Raw genomic sequence first — 16549 nt, 5'->3', positions numbered from 1 at the left:
ACAAAAACTGCAAGCTTCTTCCTGATGAATCCACTTCTGTCGTCTTCAGCTGCCCGCCCTTGGCTGTTAAGGGACGCCAAAGCCCTAAACCTGAGGACAGTAAGTCTATGCAAGCACAGAGCTTGCAAGCTGTTTAGCACATCAAACACTCCGGCAAAAAGACAATGAGATCTCCCAGCCCTAGAGACCTGCCATAAAACCAGAAGATGTGTTTGCCCACCATTACAGTAATTAATAGCTTCACATCACCTTCCTCTTTGAACGCACCCACAAACCCTGCTCTGCTTCCATCAGAATCTGATCACTGTGCAGCCTCAGGCTTTCGCAAAACAAGTAGGTGCATAGGAGTAAAGATTCCAGTCTTCCCACCGCGTGAAAGATAGGCAGCAGTTTTAAAGAGCATCTCGTGCACATCAACAACTCCCTGAGGAGCAATCCCAAGGAAAGACAACAGTGCAATAACAAGATGGTTCCGGTAGTAGGCGAATCGACCCATCTTCAGCCTCTTCCACCACGGCTGTGAAGGAGGCAAGGCCAAATCCTTCTCCTCAACTAGTTCAAATCCAACCTCTCTTGCTATCTCTACTATCTGTGAATAGCTTCTCAGTCCAGGAAGAGCATCTCCATGTTCAATTCCATGGATGATTTCAACATGCTCTGCATTATCAGGGCAAAATTTGGGAGTGGTAACCCATTCGTAGGTCACATAAAGCTTTCCCAGCTTCAGGACACGGTAAATCTCCGCATAAACATCTCGAAGCTGGGGGGCATGGCATGGCAGGGCGATTCTTCTTGAAGGAGGTTATCTTCTAGCATATCTTGTGGGTGTTGCGCTGAAGATTCGACACTGGAACTGTTCCTTCCGCCTCCCTCCTACCCAAATTTCAGCACACGGTTCCTGATTTTTGAGCTCCCACTCTGTGATTTTCAAAACCAGGGAAAAAATCAATCCATTTCACACTGATTCCTCCCCTTAAAACAGTGATGCGTTCCACTCCTTCGCTCTTATCCTCCGCAGAGTCATCCTGAATGCCCTCCTTTTCCAAGAATAACAACCGCCATTTCAAAAATAGCTCTCCCATTTCGAGCACGGGGAGGTCCTGGATTTTCTGAACTTTCTCCCCCCCTTTTAGCCATTCAAATCCTCCTTTTCCCCCTCTTTTTGCCATACGAATATTTTTCCTCTATCTTTAGCTTCCTATCTTCCCGTTTGTGAATTCCTCTTTTGACGCATAGAGACCAACCATACAAACAGCCTCGTTTGGACAGTATATCATAGTCTCAACAAAATCAGGGACCTTATCACTGGAGTCCTGATTACAATCTGGATCTGTGAAGGACTCATTGTAAGCTTGCCCCAAGTCTCGGATGCTCCCACAAACAGGACGGTCTACAAAGGGTAGGATAGGTTTTCCTTCCTATTATAAGCATCGTATATGCAATACATTTAAGGGAATATATACATACATTGAATGTAGTTTATTAAAATGCACCACACAAACAATGAATCACACGCAGAAATTAACACAAATGCACAACAAAAATGGAGGTGTTCACGGCTCAGATGCGCAGCATCGCGACAACGTCGCTATAAGGTCTATATCTTGTAGTGTTCGTGTAAAGACACGTATCCATATCATTGGAGGGATATGTGTGCGAACACATGAAAGCACCAAACTTGTAATATCATTCCCTAGGTCCTTGCTTAAGTTCATAAAGACTCTTCCTCAACTTGTGCACTACGTATTTCTTTTTCTTTTTCACAAAGTCCTTAGATTGTTGTATATAAATGTCCTCATGTAGGTACCCATGTAAGAAAGCTATTTTTATATCTATTTAGTATAAGTCTAGATCCATCTAAACAACCAAGGCTAAAACCAAGTGAAGGGTAATCATCTTGGCCACATAGAATCTTAAGAGTATCTTAATAAACACTGAGAAAAAGGTAACTGAGTATCAGCCAACTGAACCATTAGGGGGAATATGGACTCAAAAAGGGCCATTTATCTTAAGAGTTAACGACTCTCATATCGACATGAGATTTGAGGTGGACCAATGGGTGTCAAGTGGGTTCCACTAATAAGCATCCAAAAATATCACCCAAAATTTAAAAATGTTCCCCCTTTCCAAATAGGGATTTCCCCTCCCAAAACCTCTTCTTATATCATGTATAGTTTAAAAAACATTTTTTTGGCATCTTTTTATAAGATATGCTTTCAATTTGGTTATTCTCTTATCTCCATTCCACAAGTTTTCTCAACTTTTTAAGCTCACACAACCATAGGCACGCAGCCCCTAGCTTCTCCTAGCCATAGCCACACAACATTGAGCTTCTCTCTTTATTGTATGGTCATTCTTTTATCTCTATCCCATAAATCTTATTATCTTTTTATTCTTACATAGCCATAGCCAAATAGCCCCCCAGCTTCTCTTAGCCTACAGTAGATACATGATACCCATATTATTTCTTTCTTTCATGGTCATTCTCTTATCTCCATTCCTCCTCACACAATTATAAGCTACATAGCCAACCATATCCACATATCACCCAGCTTTTCTATTTCTTCCATCACCATATCTACCACCATTTTGAAGTATTTTAACTGGTGTTCCTCTCCTTCTAAGTCATTCCAATAATATCTAAATCTTAGGAAAGAAAACCTATGATTCCATATTTGCTATCTATATACTCAATATCAAGGATGAGCATGGCAAATGGGAAGGAGCATTGCTTGCTTGCAAAGGATTCCATGGGTTTACATGCAGCCTTCAACAACAATAAGGCCTCATCAAGTTTGTTGTCATTGTGGTGTACTAGAAACTCATTGGAAGGGTAGAGTGCTTGGGTTTCAGGAGGCTTGAGATGATGGTCTTGTTGCACTAGTTCAACATGTGTACGGTGCAGACTTGAAACTACCTCTTAGGACTGAATAATTCTTTTTCTTGAATTGTAAGCCACTGCTTTAATATTTTTTACTTTTTATATGCTATTGATGTTTGTACTTCTCTCCTATCACACATTTTTCTTTCGAATCTTGTTGAGGATTAGCTTTGAGAAGCTTGTTTGGGACATGCAAAGCTCTACACGTGGATATGGGTGAGACCGATGATTGGAAAGTCATTACAATCTCATTACAACATCTTCTAGATCATAATATTTTATTCGATAAGTTCATGTATATAGTGCGTACATCAATTAATTCATATGGTCCTCTTGAACTACTTTGTTGTCTATCTCTCAATTCTTTTGAATGACCCATTCCAAATGAGAAGATACTTCACACATTAAAATTGAAGATCATACATGATATTCATAGCTCGTTGAAATTTGGAAAAGCTTCAAGGTTAGTAAGTCTTACATGGTCTGTGCCCTTTTTGATAGAAAAAGAGTAGAGAAGAATTATATAATATCAAGTGCTTTGTAACAAGTCAAAATTTGTGTGGAGATAGATGTTGTATTAGAAGATTAATAGATTGAGTGATCTTATTTTTTGATTCTTTATATGCATTTTATATGATTTAACATTATATATTTTGGGTCTTTTGTGGTTTTCTTTTTAACTTTCTAAAAATCTATTAAAAAATTTTAATGGATTAAAAAATTAAAATTTTAAGTTTACTATTTAAGAAAAGATAATTCATTTGATCTCATTTTCATTTTCTAACTCTTTAACCATTTCTCCTCCCCCAAGTATCCTTGCACTTGCCTCCTACACCCCTCCTCCCACGATAGATCATATTTTTGCTAGCTTCATGTAATTTCCTCAAGGCACAGACTTCACTAGGAGATCATCCCAATATCAAATATTATGATACTATATTGTGGCATGATCCAAGCCTATAGTACCCTATTGAGTAAATGAATAAATATCCTTGAGAGTTTACTATTAGCTTCTAGGATTACATTGAGGAATGAGTGCCTTGCAATCTCTTGACTCACATCAATGGCACAAATGCATTTTGCAAAGGACTAGATCGTTTCTGTGCAAATCTCACCCCTATCTCTTCAAGTACCTCACTTCTTGGTAGCTTAGAAAATATGGCATTAATCAATATGATATTGACTACCTTTGGACAACCACCTTTGATTTGTTACTCAATGAAGGTGAGGACCAACTCTAGTCGCTGTGAAAGTACTACAGAGCACACGGGAGGCTTGCTAAAAGATGTCCATGATCCAAAGCCTTTACTAGTGGATAATGCTAAAGAGAAAGTTGAGGCTACACAAGAGGTTAAATATTTAGACCTTATGGTTCATAAAGCTATAGTTTTTGTGGACAACACTATGGAAAGTGGCTTAGATGAGCAAGAGGATGCACCGATGCAGACTTTTGCATAGATAGCATGAGTGAAGTCTTCCTCGATGATAAAGAGTTTATGTTTCTTCATAAGATAGGGTGGATTTTTTCGGAGTGAGAGAGGATGAGATGTCATTGATGTTGGCAATCGCCAATGAATTCCCCCTTGTGTTTGATGATTTTCCTATGGTGTATAGTAAGACAAAGCTTGAAAATGTATTATGTACACTCATGGCTCTTGGAGATGCCTTTGACTTGGTGCAACATGCCAGAGTTGACATCAAGAGTTTGAAGCAATGTAAGCCAACTTAGTGGTTGGACATGTGCCCTTGGAAGAGTAACAAGCCTCCCTTGATCGATGATTCTAAGTTAATTTTGGACTTGATCAAACCCTTACACGTTGCTACTGATGTTGAGAAAGAAGTAAGTGCATCAATATTCCACCTAGACATTTTGTTTTAGCATGCATATTATTCTGAGTTGACTTTATGTCAATGTAAACTATGCTTGACATTGATGACTTTGCAAGTCATCAGAAGGGCCGAGTGTTTGACAAGAATGTGTAAAGAACCCAGGGAGTTCATCATAGATATATGTATGAATCACGTGGGTTAAACATAAGGGATTTTAAAAATACAAAATTTACACCTTTTTTTACAGACAGAAGGATTCGATATAAAAGGGTTACTTACATAATGAATAGAAAAAAGGGTTATGTTTTATTCAGGAAAGACTCATAGATAAGGATATTTACAAATAGGCCTTGAATGCAATTTACTTCAGTATAGAGCTTTATTACAGGAAGCTAGTTATTGTTCAATGAGTAAACTATCCTCTTGAAGAAGCCATGGAAATTGTTCCAAATACAAAGCATGCTTCCAAGAAGATTCTTCCATAGGCAAACCCTTCCACTTTACAAGATACTCCATAAGAACTGGGTTCCTTAGAACCTTCTCCCTCTTTAACAATAATCTTTTCAAGTTCATAAATAATGAATCCATCTTCATCAAGGGGAGGTAGTTCTTCAAGAACTTGGATTTCAGGGCCAACATACTTTTTGAGCTTAGATATATGAAAAACATTGTGGATGCATGTAGTTGAAGGTATATCAAGTTGATAGGTAAGATCCCCAACTCTTTGCATTTTATGAGCAAGTTTATTATGTTCTCCCTTAAGAGAAGCATAATGGGATTTTAGAACCTTCAAGAAAACCCATTCACCTTTGTCGAACTCCATATATCTTCTTTTCTCATCCACATAGTTCTTCATTGTCTCTTGAGCTTTTCCTATGTTATATTTGCATTGCTTCATAAGAGTCTCCATTTTCTCTAACTCTTCATGAGCATTAGGATTCACATAATCATGAGACAGTGTGGAAGGTACTTAAACCTTGTAGCCATATAATGCTTCAAAAGGAGATATTCCAATACTCATGTGATGAGTATTCTTATAAAAAAATTCTACAAGATGAAGCCAATTATGGTCCCATGCATTTTGTGTGTCATGGAAAAAATGATGTAAATAAAACTCTAGCCATTTGTTGACCCTTTCAATTTTCTTGTTTGTTTGTGAATGATAAGCCGTACTAGGAGTTAGAATAGTCGCCATAGAAGAGAACAAACAGCTCCAAAAGCTGCCCATAAACTTGGTGTCATGATAGGACACAATCTTCATTGGCATTCCATGAAGCTGAAGGACACATTCTATAAACTGATCAGCCACTTGCTTTGTGTAAATTGAGCCTTTGTTGGAATGAAATGGGTTGATTTAGTCAACTAGTCTACCACGACATAAATGTTATTCCACCCATGTTTTGTTGTAGGAAATCCCTTTATGAGATACATACTAATATCAGTCCACTTTCCATGAGGAATAGGTAGTGGCTGAAACAAACCACTGGGTAGAAGTGTGGAATCCTTATTTTGTTGACACAAATGACAACTCATGATATAGCCTTTAACATATTTTTAAATACCTTTCCAATAAAAGATCTTATGGATATTATTAAATGTTTTGAACAAACCATGATGTCTCGCTAAAGGTGAAGAGTGCATCTCTCACAAAATGAGGTCTTTGAAAGATGATTGAGGAGACAAGAGAACCCCTCCTTGATACCATAAAAGACCATTATGCCATTTATAATTTGGATACTCTTCTCCTTTGCCTTGCTGTAATTCTTTCATCATTTTGAATGCTTGCTCATTAAGAAAATATTCTTTTTGAATGTCATGGATCCAATCCTTATGCATGGTTGAAATGCTAGAGATAGAACATGCCCACATTCTTGATAAGGCATTCGCTACCATATTGTCTTTTTCAACCATATAAGATATCTCAAAGTCATATCCTTCAAGAGTAGCTAATCATCTTTGTTGTATAGGAGACAAATTTGGTTGTGACGGAAAGTATTTCAACACACACAATGATCACTTTTACCTTGAAATGACTGCCATAGATGTAATGATGGTACTTTTTAATAGCATGTAATATTGTCATTATCTCTTACCCATAAAAATGTAATTGACGCTCCTTGTCACCAAGATTGTGGCTTTCATAAGCTATGAATCCATGATCTTGACATTAAAAAATCCCAATTTCTCTTCCACTAGCATCCGTATATATGATAAACTCCTTAGAGAAATTAGGGCATACAAGGATAGGTGCGAAAATTAAAAGAGATTTCAGCTCATTGAAACTTTGATCGACGATGGAGTCCCAAAAGAAAGACTCTATCACTTTTGATCGATGATGGGATCCACTCTAATGCCTTGCTCTCTCACAACATGACCTAAGTATTCAACTTCATCTTCCATGAAAGAACACTTTGTCATCTTGGCAAAGAGTGTGTATCTTGGTAATGTGTCAAAGACCCCTCGTAAATGCTTCAAATGCTCATCCTTGGATTTGCTATAGATGAGGATATTATCAAAGAAAACAAGCTATTTTGAACAAGAAGGATTGTAATATTTTACTCATGAGGGCTTGAAAAGTAGCGGGCGCATTGGAAAGCCCAAATGGCATAACCAAGAAGTGGTAATACAATCCCTTTTAGACCTAAAAGCTATTTTGAACTCATCTCCTTCCTTCATTCGAATTTGATAATAACCTGAAAACGAAGATCTATTTTGGTAAAGACCTGTGCCTAAGAGCATGGGAGAGGCAAACAGTGACTGACTTGGCTGAATTAAACCCATTTATAGCAAATTTTTGACTTGTCACTCCACTTTTTCCCTCTGAAACTTGGACAAGGGATAGGGGGGTTTGTTGATGGGCTTTGTGTTGGGCAACAAGTCCGATAGAATAGTGGACCTCTTGCTTTGGAGGCAAAGGTGAAGGTGGTTGAAATAAACCCTTGTATTCCTCCAATAGCTCTTCCAATCTAGGATCCCTTTTCTTTATAGAAGAAGATGGCTGATTTGATGACTGCTCTTCATCTACTTTCACAAGAAAAAGAGTAAAGATACATGACTTGGCATTGATTTCTTTATGCAATTTCTTCATGGACATGAGTTCTATATGTTTGTGGTCTATGCCTTTCAATTCTATGAGCTATCCTTGCCAATTAAATTTCATTTTCATTTGCTCCAAATAATCTGTAGTAAATTTGCCAAGGGTTCTCAACCAATTGTAACCAATAAAAATGTCAATAGGACCCATATCTAAAGTGATCAAATCCACTTGTATTGTGCAGGAGGGTAATAATTCAATTGAAGTACCTGGACACACTTCTTTAATAGATTCATATGTTCCATTGGAAACTTGTATCCGCAAGGAGGATTCCATGTCAATAGATAACAACTTCAACCCGTTCAAAGATTTGGTGTTGATGAAGCTATGTGTGCTACACCCATATCTACTAAAATATGTGCATCATTGCCATTAATGATACCTTTGAGTCTAAGTGTACTTTCTCCTTTTGCATTTGGTCCATGCATAATGTGAAATAGTACAGAAGGAAGAATGAGAACCATGAGTACCACCTCGATCAAATGGAAACCCATCCATGGGATCATAGAATCCTTCATTAGTGGCATCCTCTTCTTCACAAATTTCTTCAACCATTGGGTAAGCATCAACATGCAGTAGATTTTTCTCATGTTCCTCTTCTTCTTCAACTTCAACATCTTGAGTGATCACCATATTGATTTTTGAATTCTTGGCTTGGCACTTCAACTTATGATCTTGTGACCACTTCTTCCCACATTTGAAATATAATCCTTTGGCATGCATTTTTCTAAGCTTGTGGTGATTAAGGAAGTTGTTGTTAGAACTATTTTGGGGTAGTTTAGGAGCACTTTCAACTCTTGAAAAATTACCTCTTGTCTTAGCCACATTTATAAAATTTTGCCCCTATTTCTATGCATGATTTCCACCCTATATAGAGGCAGAAACAGTAGGGAAAATTGGAACTTTGTTGTTATAACTATTTTGACTATTATAATTCGTGTTTTCTTGCTTTAATGTGTCTCTTGATTGGTTGAAAACTTGGCCATATTTTGTAGATTGATTGGAAAAATTATTGTCCACATTCCTTTGCTGGAAATTTCCTACATCTCCCTTCTACTTGAAGGAATATCTTTTAGTCAATTGTTTGGCCTCCTGTAAATTTTTTGGTTATTGAGCTTCCACCTCCAATGATAGGGTAGGATCAAGACCAAAAATGTATTCATTCAGGTTAGCAAAATCTGAAATGTCTTCAATGTACATGGAGAGATTTAAGTAGGTGTTGGAGTAGTCTCTAACGGATATTCCTCTTTGAGCACATGCATACCATTTTCTTGGAAGCCTTTCCTTTTCCAAAGGGGAAAAAAACATCAATTGTTTCTTGCTTGAACTCCTAACAAGTAAGAAAGTTTTGTCCAATCTTGTGCATGTAACACCACCAAGTATGGGCATAACCTTCAAGATGAAGATACATGAAATAAAGGGTGAAGTACAACTCAAGCTTATTAATCTATTCCTCCCATTTGGAAGGTCAAGTGTTATCCCCTTTGAAATTAGTGATATTGATCTTTTCCTTATACTCTTTTTCATTGTAAGATGGTTATCCATAAGAATGTTGCTTCCATGAATCTTTGTTCTGATAGTTTTCTCTAAAAGTAGGTGGCCAAAACCATGAGATAAGGGTTGACCGTTTGAAACATGCTCTTTATTCAAAAGATCATGGGCTGATTTTGTTTCATCATTTCTTCCACCTTCATGAACTTGATTGTTGAGTGCATTTCCTTTTTGCACATTAGAGGGTTGATGGTAAAAGGTCGCATCCATGATAATCATCATCCCATCGATTGCTATCTTATTTCCCTTCATGTCTAAGACTATCTTTTGGGCTAGTGAACTGAGACCTTGTGGTATGAATGCCATGGATTTGTGAAGGGTGGTGGTTACCCCTCACTCTTGATGGTTCTCCCCTTTCAAAAGTATTCATACTTAGCTGAGAAATTTCTTTGTTTGGATGGAAAACATTACCAACAAGAGGGGTTACATGTCAGTCTTTAATAGTTTGAGGTTCCCTTTGTGACTTGCTACCAATTTATTTTATGATTGAAATGAGTTTTTGAAATAAAGATTGGTTGCTTTGCTGAAGATCAGTGATATCCTTGTTTACTTGTGCCATCCCTTGCAATAAACCTTGATTCATATGTATTAAGCATTCATTCAAAGTCTTTAATTCTTTATAAAGACCTTCATTCACATGTTCCAACTGTTTTGACAGTAATAGGTAATAATTCACTTCATGTACCTCATGTGTGTCATCCCTTTCTTGGTGTGTACTGTAAGCAATTCCAATGTTTAGGTCCTCATCTATTTGCTCAAAATTATTGGATTCATCTGTATAATTTTGATCCTCTTGAAAGTTCTTGACACCCTCATTAATGCTTCAGTAATAGAGTCTTTCTTCTTATTCCTGGCGACTAAAAAACAATGTTATAGTAGTAGATAGTTTCTCAAAAAATTCCATGTTTCTCTCAAAATATAGCACCAATCCCAATTCTTAATAGCTCTATGGGAAGCGTATTATATGGGAATATACTAGATTTCAAAAGATATCGACTTGGGTTGGAGACTTTAGGTGAGACAATGATAAATAGTGTCCCCCTATATGCTGTTTGGGTGCTATCTTAGTGTACCTAGTGATAGTAAATGAGCAATAACTTGAGCTCACAATATTGGATCGATAAAATTTTTGATTCAAATTAAATATTAGGATCCCCTCCTTGAATGGAGCTATCAAGTACAAACATGGGTTAGGATATAATTTTTTGTAATAGGATCTTCAATTCTGAATAAAAGTTTCTTGCACCCTATCCACAACCTGTAAATGCCTGGTTTGTTGACATTGTGGGAGTACCCTGAGTGAAAATAACCCCTTGTACACCTCTATAGAAACTTTAAGAGGATTATGGGGTATATGTAGGGATCAAGGATGACCTATAGATTGATAGGCACATGTTGTAAAGACCTATAAAACTATGATCACCTGTAGGTATCCAGAGGATAGGAGATGCCATGCACCTCTTCCAATTTCGTTCTAATGGAACCTCAACCACATGTAGTACTCTGAGTAGGGCTGATCGATACTATGCTACTATTAAACTTTGATAATGGGGAATATACTTGCACCTAAAATTGAAAATTTCATGGGCTCTCAAACTTGAGGGGTGTGCAAAGTTCCTCCTCAAGCCAAGTTGTACACACCTTCAAGGTCATAATCAGGAAGGGAGGGTCACCTCACTATTGTCTTCCCGATTTGCTTGGCATCTGCTTTTTTCGTAGAGGATGGCAAGTACATTGTAATGACTATATCATGTAACTTCTATGTTAATGATAAAAAGGTGCATTGCTATTGGCATTGCTTGTTTTTCTTTATATACACACAATCAAATTTTGCATCACATTATCTCTAAGTACTCTCTCTTGATCTCTGTCAGGTCCCAACGAGAAAGGAAAATAGCATTACATGCAAAGAGATAATAAACAATGCCGTGAATTTGTGTTAGAAAGCCAACTTTATACTTGTATTAGTAGGGGCCATTACACAAGCCTTTTCCACATAGAAATATAAACATTTGAGGTGTCTTTTGGACACAAGAAGGATAATTCTACCAAAAAATTGTAATCAATAAGTCTAGCAATATAAATGAGAATCCTTTTTTTGCATTTCTATTTTTTCATTACAATGTAAAGTTCTACAATGTGATGGATGAACAAGCCATTACAAAAGTACAAGTCCCCTTGAGAACATCAAAATTGGAGTAGCTTCATACATTAATACCATGTTCAAAAAGCAAAGTTACAAAATGCAAGATTTGATTGGAAAAAATAAGCTTGCATTGTAGAAATCACTCACATTTGGAAAATAAAATATAATGTTGAGGATCAAAAACACATTGAGACACGTGCTCCACCCACAACTCATGTCTTGATCGAGTTGTTGTGGGACTTGCACGATCTAGTTGCTCATCATCATACCCACAAGGTCCTAATTAGTAAGAAGGGCATCCATATAGACAATAATCTTGTATGTAGACCTAGGGACACATTCCCCAAGTTTATTCTCAATGACAAAAATAAACCTCAAAGAAGAGACATAGATGCTATGAGAGTGTGCAATGGAATAGAAACTTAAACACAAAGAGAAGCATAGGAGAAAGAGAGAGAGAAAGTTGAAGATGAAGGAAAAATACTACAATGATTGAAGAATGTTGATATAATGATGATGGACGGATCAATCCCTACATGCAATCCAAAGTGTTAGTGAGGAAACTAAATTAGGCTGATGATGATGGCAACACCAAGCATGAAGAGTCAGAGTGTCAGAGTGTGAATCTCCAAAGGGAAGGCTGAAGACTAAAGAGTGTCTGTGTGCGCCGAGTGGGGATGCTTGCTATAAATAGCCATAAATGCCCAAATCTAGCTATCTTGCACTACGAGAGGACATAAATGTTGGTCGACTAGTAATAAATGCTAGTCACCAAAGGAAAAAAAGGCCAATAAAGTTTGGGTGATCTTAGAAGAATCCTAGATGACAATGATAATTTTCGACAAGTAGCAATATGTAGCCTACGAATGCACACAGAAAGTTGATAAAGAAAGAAATGCACCTAAACTACCAATGATCCTATGTCTTAGTCAAGATTTTGATAAGAGCTCACAATAGGAGATGATAGATTGACATAACTAACATAGACAAGCTAACCTCCCCTCTCAAATCCTAGGAGCATCTAAAAATGCAACAAACTCATGTGATAAAGCATGAAAACCTTGTGCAAAGGCTTCATGAAGAGATCTATCACATTGTCCTCCGTGGGATAGTAGGCCACCGCTAACTCAAAATCCATGATCCTCTCTTGAACATAGTGGTACAAAACTTTGATGTGCTTTATGCAAGTATGAAACATAGGGTTCGTTGGTTGTGCTAGAGCACTCTAATTTTCCACACATAGTGCCATAGGTCTAGCCGAGGAAAACCAGTCTCTACCAATATGCGATGAAGCCAAACTATCTCCATAGCTATGGAACATAATACATGTGTAACATGTCTACTTGTCTGCTTGTAGGACACGTCTTAGCAGCCCATCGGGAGGAGTGTCTAGAAGGCTCCGCCTGGCACTTGTAGGGAATGACACAGGGTTTGCGATCTAGGTCTTCCCGAGTCTGCCCCGAGCGGAAGTGTCCAGTCGTTCCCACTTGGGATCGACCTGAGGTCATGGTTCCTTTCCTATCAGCAAAGCCTCTAGGAAGAAGCTAGCGTCGAGCTCCAGATGTACCACTTTTCATAGGAACAACAGAGTCGAAGCGGACTCATGCTGCACTTGGTTCATGGAGAATGGGAAACGAGAGGGATACGAAGGTCAACCTCTCTACCATACGGTATAGTCCCATTCCTTTCCCCTAAAATAGAATAAACCAGAAATTCTACATCTACTGACACTAGGTCTTTGTTGTCTTATTATCTCATCATTTGAGAAAAGTTCCCAGCTAACCGGGACCACCCTTCCGTAACATTTTCGTGTCTCACATCAAACCTAGAAATGTATCTCTCTCTCCCTCCATATTATTTTCATATCTCACGTCAAACCTAGAAATGTAAGTCCCCATAAAGGTAACAATGATTGGGTAAATAAATATAAAATATTTTCATAATAAAAGTGTAAAATTTCAAAAAGTAAAATTTTTTGACTTTTGATTGTCTCTCTTCATCCTCATTCTCTTCTTTTTTTCTCGTCCATGCCAGTTCTTTTTCATAAAATTTTCTTATATTGATATTTAAATCACATCCTTATCTATGAATTAATCATTCAATGATCTTTTTATTGTTGGTAAAAGAGCTCTATATTATCTCCATATCAAGCTAGATAGTGAATATGGATCAATAAGGGAAAAAACAAAACCCAACATTGTTTTAAAGTTCATGAAGGATGTGTTGAGGTTTGAAGAAATGAAAAATCTTAATATTTGGTTGGATGGAATGTTATATTTTAGAGTTCCTATTAAAATGTAATAGTTCCTTTCTATAATAGCTCTTCATTGATGAGGTTTATTGGTAATGGTTAACATGGTTTTTAAGTATATATATTCAACCTTGTTTTGTAGAGAAATATGTCTTAAGATTAGAAAATTACTTATTAACAAAATATAAAGATGAGTTATTGTAAAAACTACATGATTGTTAACAAAAGAGCCATTCATTGGAGAAGTTTATCAAAGCATATCAGTGATAAAAATTTATTTTTGACAATTGAAACTGATAAAGGACTCTCAACAATATTGAAAATATCAAACAAGGATATAGCTACTAAAAGAATGGAGCAACAAGGTGCTCTTTTTTACTTGAGAATTGTTTAGTATAGCTTTGTTTAGAGTTATATTAGGTTCGTGATATTTGGATCTTGTTTGGGTTTTTTTTTCAACTAAATATATGTGACAGAGATGGTTCAAAAGCATTTTGATATTATTATCATTTTCTATCTTTAGCAGTTTCAGAGGATATTCTTGAGAGGAAGAAATTAAAAAAAGACAAAATATTTAAATGATTTCATTAATCATCATTATTTGGATAGTGAGCATGTGCAAAAGACTTTGCATTAGTATTAGTTAATAATAGAGCTAGCTTTAAGGTAAGAAAAAGAGGTTCTTTTTAATGAATTTAATAACATTTTTATTGATTTATGTACACTATAATGTTTGATGATCAAATTCTATAATCTATTGCTAGAAGAGGCAAAAGGAGCAACTAGGTTTTTGAAAAAGTTAGAATTTTGGAGTGTACAAGATTAAAAAGAGCATCTATTTTCTTGATGAATAAAGTACTTTCATTAGGTCCATGTAGTGATTTGGTGTTTAGTATTCAATTTGAAAAAACCATTTAGTGATTGGGAGTTTTGAAGCAAAGTATTTTAATCTATTACATTGGGTTTTCCATCAAACTTCAATATCTAATGTGCTCAAGGGTCAACAACAAAGCAGGAGAATAGCTCTTTGGCAAGGGGATTGGAAACTACAAAGTAGAATAGTACATAATTGGAGATTTGAAGACACTTAAATGGATGCATAATCTTTATTTAAATTTATGTTATTCTTAATAGAAAGATATTGTTGCTGTTCATTATGGTAAGACTAGTTGACATCAAGCTTCTTGAACCCCTTACCCATGAGGTTTCACTTGGTAATAAGAGTTACCTTGGGAGCATTGTTTTCTTGAATAATATCAGTGTAGCATACATAATTGCCAATTAGAATACTCTTTGCATGCCTAATATGATTTTATTTGTGAACTTGGTTGGTGATTATTGATCGCAAGTCATCTTCTTACTATCGTAAAGCCAATGGACAAGTTGAGTCCAACAAGATCTTAATGTTTTGACTAAGACTATCTTTTTGCTTTGCATTTAGATTGGGATAACAAGCTTATGATAGTCTTATGAGACTATTAGACAGCTTTCAAGAATGCAATGGCAAGGCTCCATTTTGGCCTACTTATGGTATTTATGCTATTATACCATTACAATTTCTAATCACAGTCTTTGCATTGTAGCGTAGGAGTGTTGGGAAGGCAATCATGCATGGAATATCTACTTTGTTGAGTCGAAATGCCTCACTAAGACTCATCTTTTGGAAATAGATGCTCTTGTTGAAAAGGCATGGCGAAAGAAATGCTTTGATAAACATGTGCAACAATGATGCTTTCACAAAGGTGACCCAGTGCTCCTGTATTCTCTTAACGACCATAAGTAGATATTGAGCTTGAGACCTTGGAGTGCGAGAAGACATTGGACACTTTGATGAGAGCCATATTAACAAGTATTACCTCCCAAGCCAATACTTACATTCCTCCCCCCCCCCCCCCCCCCCCTTTAAAAAAACTTGCCCCCAAAGAAGAAGTAGCTTCTTTTGATAAGCTCATCCTACTATGCAAGGATAATAACTAGGGATGAGGGTTAACCTTGATCTCTTGCACTAACAATTAGATGTACCCAAAGTCTATCTTTATGATCTTGGTAGCACAACCCAAGCGAACTCCATAGGTAAGCCCATGGGAGAAATATGAACATTAGTTTTGAGTTTGCAACTTAGAAGCACTATGTGGTTTTTAAGGACTCATTTGTGAAAGGAATTATGTGCTGAGGAAATTTGAGCAACAATGGTAGCTATAACTAATAAGAATATTGAAGATAAAGTAAGCCAAAGTGTAAAGGAAGGGAGAAAAGGAATCAAAACAAGGAAAGAAAAAAATCACAAGGAAGGAGGTAGATAAGCAATATACAAAGAATACTATTTTTTTAGTAGCTAAAGAAGTAAGATTCCAAAGGAAGATTACATTTTATGCATGTTCTGGAGGACTCCTTGATCGGTGGCATGAAGAAGCATAATAGAAACTACATGATGAAGATTGCCAAAGATATTTAGAAGCATATAGGCTAGAAACCAAACTAAGCCTAATATTGGAAACATGGGTTCAATATGAATCTAATAACATTTAGCAAGAATAAAGCTCATGATTCCTAAAGATGTTGTCAATCTTGAATCTCTAAAGCCTAAATAAGATATAGCAAATATTCTAAATAAATTCTCAATCCTAAAAAGGACAAGGGCTTAACAACACATACAATTGTCTAGTACACTTAGAAAATCCAAAGACTCTAGAATTTGTTGTAGACAAAGATCAACAAAGGATGATATACACCTCTACCATTCCTCATATTAGCTTAGAAGCCATGCAAAAGAGTATACAATCATATGTAATATTT

General features: G+C 36.6%; 1 pseudogene; it reads right to left on the bottom strand.

Annotated features, from left to right (window-relative positions):
• Window positions 1-301: 301 nt before the first annotated feature.
• LOC148038383 (24-methylenesterol C-methyltransferase 2 pseudogene) lies at window positions 302-1082 on the bottom strand (annotated as a pseudogene).
• Window positions 1083-16549: the final 15467 nt, after the last annotated feature.

Source organism: Lygodium microphyllum, chromosome 3 (genome assembly GCF_053477565.2).
Source record: "Lygodium microphyllum isolate KBCC chromosome 3, Lygodium_microphyllum_v1.1.10, whole genome shotgun sequence".
In the NCBI taxonomy this organism is placed as follows: Eukaryota; Viridiplantae; Streptophyta; class Polypodiopsida; order Schizaeales; family Lygodiaceae; genus Lygodium; species Lygodium microphyllum.
The sequence above is the reverse complement of the archived record's forward strand: the minus strand, read 5'-3'. Positions and strand labels throughout refer to the sequence as shown.